A 6,000-nucleotide genomic window follows, 5' to 3' on the forward strand; every position below is an offset into this window, starting at 1 on the left:
GTTTCCTCATTGAAATGGGGATGAGGTACCTGTCCTCCCGCCCTCCCTGTGCGACTGGCATTATGTCTGATGTGCATCAGTTGTATGAAGCCCAGCCTTTAACAAATATCACTATTATTATCTGGGCCAAGCCAAGTTCACCAGCATTTAATCAATAGTATTTGAGTACTTACGTGCAGAGCACTGTACTAAGCACTTTGGAGCTTAGTACACACTCCCTGACCACAAGGAATTTACAGTCTAGAGGATGACCCTCACAGCCTAAAGGACTAGATTTCCCCACCATGAGGAGAAATCCTCAGGCTTCAGCCTGTCGGCATTCATTCTGACAAGGTAATGGGAAGATTGGCCTGCAGTCCAGACTGCTTTATTCCTCCAAGGGATTTCTGTCACCTGCCAAGCATCCTAGCAGAGATACAATGATGCATCTTCTAGTCTGTTGTTCAAGGGGAAAATTTCCCCCCATTTTGCACTCACCTGAGTCCCACTGGTTTCTAAAGCCCTTCAGCGCCGAGTGGAGAGGCTTGAAAACCTCAAGGAATGTGGGTGTGAGCCACTTGACTCTCAACAGTTTCCGGGCGGGCAGGGTACTGACGGGCTCAGCTGTGGCCACAGCAGAAGGTCCATGGGCGAGGGTTGCTGCTCTCCTGGGTTCTTTTCCCCTTTGATTCCACCCAGATGTAGACATTCGGTCCATTCATTCATTCAATTATATTTAGTGAGTACTTACTGTGTGCAGAGCACTGTACTGAGCACTTGGAAAGTACAATTTGGCAAAAAATAGAGACAATCCCTACCCAACAAGGGGCTCACAGTCTAGAAAAGGGAAACTGACAACCAAACAAAGCAAGTAGGCATCAATAGCATCAATATAAATAATTAGAATGATAGATATATGCACATCATTAATAAAACAGTAATAAATATGTACATATATATACATAAGTACTGTGGGGAGGGGAGATGGGTAGAGCAGCCCGGGGCCCCAAATGCTATAAAAAGTTGAAAAAAAAACCAACTGACCAAACAGCTATTATCTCTCATCTGGGAAATGAACTAAAATTCAGAACCCCAAATTTCTAATAATGACCAAGAGTTGCCCACTAAATTGTAAGCTCCCTGAAGGCAGGGATCGGGCCTACCAATTCTACTGTATTGGACTCTCCCAAGCACTTAATACAGTCTTCTAGACTGTAAATTCATTGTGGGAGGGGAATGTGTCTTTTTATTGTTATTTTGTCTTCTCCCATGTGCTCACTACAGTGATGTGCACACAGTGAGTGCTCAATAAATACCACTGATTGATAAATACCATTGATGATAGAGGAGTTTAGTGTCACAGGAGGGGAGAGGTCTTTAATTATAAGATTTTGATTTTTGTTAAATGCCCCCCAAACACTACATACAAGTAAAAGACATTGGTCCAGAGCTTGCAAGCATAACAGACCCTCACCCCAGTAAAGCTTACTCTTATCCCTAGTACCTGCTTTCAATCAATCATTAAGTGGTATTTACTGAGCGCTCAGTTGGTCAATTGTATTTAATGAGCACTTATTGTGTGCAGAGCACTGTACTAAGTGCTTGGGAGAGTACGATATATAACAGACATTCCCTGGCCACAAGGAGTGAGAACTTACTACATGCAGAGCATCGTACTAAGCACTTGGGAGAGTACAACCCAACAGAGTTGGTAGAGGTGTTCCCTGCCCCCAAGGAGCTTAGAGTCTAGAGGGGGGACCATTTCACCCCAGTTCAAGAAGCTCATTGATTATCTCAGCTGAGGCCTCCCTCTACTCTAAGCTGGCCTCCTGTACGGTGTTAAATATATCAATCGATATTTAGACGATCAGAAATACTTAAGTCCTTACTGGGAGCACAACACTGTACTAAGCACTTGGGAGAGTCCGATAGAATTAGTAGGCATGACCCTTGTCTTGGAGCCTGCAGTCTAGCGGGGGAGACAGTAGAGTAAATTCAGATCGAGCTGTAATTTATTTTAAGGTCTCGCCTCCCCCTGTAGACTGTAAAAGGGAATCAGGCAGGGTTTGATAGGAACATGGAGGAAGGAGGGAGGCTGTGAATGGCTGGGATCTTCAGGTGACATGTCTCTTTCCTTTTTATTGGCCTGCCTCCTTGCTACATTCGTTCCCTCACTCCTAAGCATTTAGACATAGCTCTGAAAATTCCATGCATTTATGTTCTGTGAGTAATTAGGTTTCTTTTGTACATTTTTAAATAATGGTATTTATTGAATGTTTACAATGTGCTTAAGTGTCGGGATAGAGTGAAGATCATTAGATCCGACTCAGTTGGAGCTTACAAACTAAGAGGTGGGGAGAGCAGATAGTTTTATCCCCATTTATACAGACGATGACCTTGGACAAGTGACTAGCAGTTTCTTCATTGGTAAAGTGGGATTAAATGTGAGCCCTGTGTGGATCATGGATTGTATCTGTGCTGATGATCCTGTAACTGGTATTTGTTTAGCGCTTAACTATGTGCAGAGCACTGTTCTAAGTGCTGGGGTAGATACAGGGTAATCAGGTTGTCCCACGTGAGGCTCAGTCTTAATCCCCATATTACAGATGAGGTAACTGAGGCACAGAAAAGTGAAGTGACTCGCCCACGGTCACACAGCAGACAAGTGGCAGAGCTGGGATTTGAACCCATGACCTCTGACCTCCAGGTCCGGGCTCTTTCCACTGAGCCACACTGCTTCAACTGGGCACCTAGTGATCATTTAACAAATAGCATTATTATTATTATGGTAATGGGACACAGATATTATTATTATTCTTTTGGTAATGGGACACAGAGAGGTTCAGGACACACAGCAGTCCAGTGAAGAGAAGAGGTGCTGGGGTAGCATGGCTGCATAGCATAATGAAAAGAGCCTGGGCCTGGGAGCTAGAGGACCTGAGTTCTAGTCCCAGTTCTGCACTTACTGGCTGTGTCAGTTAACTGTCTGTGACTCAATTTCCTCACCTGTAAAATGGAGGTTCAATATCTGTTCTTCCTCCTACTTAAGACTGTAAGCTCCTTGTGGACGGGGAATGTGTCTAACAACTCTGTTGTAGTGTATTTTCCCAAGTGCTCTGTACAGGGTTCTGCACATAGGAAGCACTCAAGAAATGCCATCGATTATTATTATTAGTGTCAGAGCTGCGACTAGAACCCAGGCCTCCCGACTTCCAGATCTGGCCTCTTTCCACGAGGCCACCCTGCCCCTTTCCACTAGACCTTGCTGATTCTTTTGCCTATTTGTTTTTGTGGTCATTGTTGTTTTTATAGTATTTTAAAGTGCTCTATTTAGTGCAGGAGTAGTTACAAGATAATCGGTTGGAAACAGTCCCTGTCCCACATAGGAGTCAGTCTTAATTCCCATTTTACAGATGAGGTAACTAAGGCTCTAAGAAGTGAAGTAGCTTGCCCAAAGTCACAGAGGAAAGTGACTGAGCTAAAATTAGAACCCAAGTCCTCTGATTCCCAGGCCGGTGCTCTTTCCACTAGACCTTGCTGCTTCTCAGTTTAATTTAGTCACGGCTTAGTTTATCTGCATTTTAATCCTGGTCTCATCCAGTCGGTTGTAAAATCCTCCAAAGCAAAGAACAGCCCTTACTCTTCACTGATTTCTGACAGGCTGCAGGGCTCTGCTCTAAACTCAGTGGGAGTTCAGCTGATACCTTTGCAGGACAAATTGACTAAATCCCTGTAATCCCACACTGCTGGGTGCCAAAAACCTTCCATATGGGTCTCCCAGTCCTAAATTCAGATAAAAGTAATTGACCTCTGACATTTTCAAGGAGAGGCACCAAATAGTCCAGGTGTAATCAAGATGCTCTTGACTCCAGGCTCAGCCAGGGGGCTGGCTTTTTCCAGTCCAGAATCCTGCTCTGGGAAATTGACTTTCAATTTTATTTATTAAGAACTGTCTGTCCTCCATGTCCCCTGTCAAGCTTTAATGGTTCCCTGCTCCTTCACCCTTTTTTTGTGTGTGTGTTTGGGGGCGGGGGGTTATTTTTAAGTGCTTACTATGTAGCAGGCACTGTTCTAAGTGCTGGGGTAGATACTAGGTTGTCAGGTTGGGCACAGTCCCAGTCCCTGTCCTGCATGGTTCTCACAGTCTTAATCCCCATTTTACAGATGAGGGAAGTGAGGCACAGAGAAATGAAGTGACTGGTCCAAGGTGACACTTCCTGCCCCGGAACTACAAGAGAATCACCCAGCGCCACTGTTCCCTCAGCTGTACTGTAGTGTGTGTCTGCACTCGGTGTTTGGGCTGGAACTCTGTTAGGAAATACCTTTCCTGCCGTGTTATGGAAGAAACTGCTTTGGTGGCCTCAGAACGAGTGAGTATCCAACCTGAGCTTTCCTTAACGTGAGGTTTAGCTCAGGAAGCAACGTGGCTTAATGGATAGAGCCGGGGCCTGGGAGTCAGAAGGACCTGGGTTTTAATCCCGGATCCATGTGCCGAGTACCATTCACACTCTCTCTTCCCTGCCCGTTGTGTTTTTCCGTTGGCATAAAATGCAGTGAACAGGGAGTCGGGCGGGGGTGCAACACACTGCGTCGGCACTCGAAAGCTTCTTAGGAGCGGGACCCATTTATGGCTGAGATGACCACAGCTCGGTGCCAATGTGGGCTTGAGCTGGGCCTTCCTGAAAGGATAACAGATTTCCATTTTGGTGGCCCGTCAGCAAGGCGGGGGGAGCCTGGAAGACATTGGGGTGGGAACCAGCCCTGGAGATGGCCTTTTTTGTCCCTCCATCTCAGTCATTGGCCATCCGGGAGAGCGTTCTTTTCTTCTTTTGGGGGGAAATTGCCAATCAGGGGGCAAGCCCACTTGGGCGTCAGAGCTGACTCGTGAGCCAGGAGTTGGTGCCTTCCCCTCATCCCCGAGCCCCACAGAGAAAGAGGCCAGTAAAAGACGACCTTCCCACCATCAATCACTTCTGTCCTGGCCCCGGCGAGGGGCAGCTGACACTTCATGAGGGAAAAGAGGTGGTCCTGGCAAGCTTGAGGCTCTGGCTTTGCCAGGGACAAGAAAGAAAGGCTGTAGATCACGATGGTGAGAGCCTGGCAAAGCAGCCTGTCTTATGCACATTAGCCCCTGATCCTGAAAATCAGGGGGATCTTAAGTGAAAAATGTCTGTGGGGTGACAGATATTTGACCATATCTGCAAGGTCTGTGTCATATGCCAGAGGTGGCAGCAGGAGGGCACAAGAGGGCTCAGAGTGCCCCCTTCTCCCGTGCCCTCCTGCTGCTTGCAGTGGGGGCACTGTATTCCTTGGGCATCACTTGGGCAACGCTTTAGAACCGGAGAGCCCAGAAGGGCGGGAAGGAGAGAGAGGGAGGCGTAGCTAAGGTTCCAGCCCCAGATTCCCTGGTCTGAACAATAGCTCCATGATTAACTGCTTGGAATAAGCTGCAAGAATCCGAATCAGAGGGCTAAGATCCTTGCTCAGCGTGTCTGGAGTGAATGTTCCCTGTTCTTAGAGCCCTCTAGGGCGACGGGAGAGTGGGGACCCTCCTAACCCACTATTGTCCCAGAGCTGCTTCGGAGTAGACCGTGGGCCTGTGAGTCAGGTGGTCATGGGTTCCGATCCCAGCTCTGCCACTTGTCTGCTGTGTGGGCTTGGGCAGGTCACTTCATAATAATAATAATAATAATGTTGGTATTTGTTAAGCGCTTACTATGTGCCGAGCACTGTTCTAAGCGCTGGGGTAGACATAGGGGAATCAGGTTGTCCCACGTGGGGCTCACAGTCTTAATCCCCATTTTACAGATGAGGGAAATGAGGCACAGAGAAGTTAAGTGACTTGCCCACAGTCACACAGCCGACAAGAGGCAGAGCTGGGATTCGAACTCATGAGCCCTGACTCCAAAGCCCATGCACTTTCCACGGAGCCACGCTGCCTCTCTCGGCCTCAGTTATCTCATGTCACTTCACGTCTCTCGGCCTCAGTTATCTCATCTGTAAAATGGAGATTGAGACTGT

The sequence above is a fragment of the Ornithorhynchus anatinus genome, chromosome 16, assembly GCF_004115215.2.
Source record: "Ornithorhynchus anatinus isolate Pmale09 chromosome 16, mOrnAna1.pri.v4, whole genome shotgun sequence".
Taxonomy (NCBI): Eukaryota; Metazoa; Chordata; class Mammalia; order Monotremata; family Ornithorhynchidae; genus Ornithorhynchus; species Ornithorhynchus anatinus.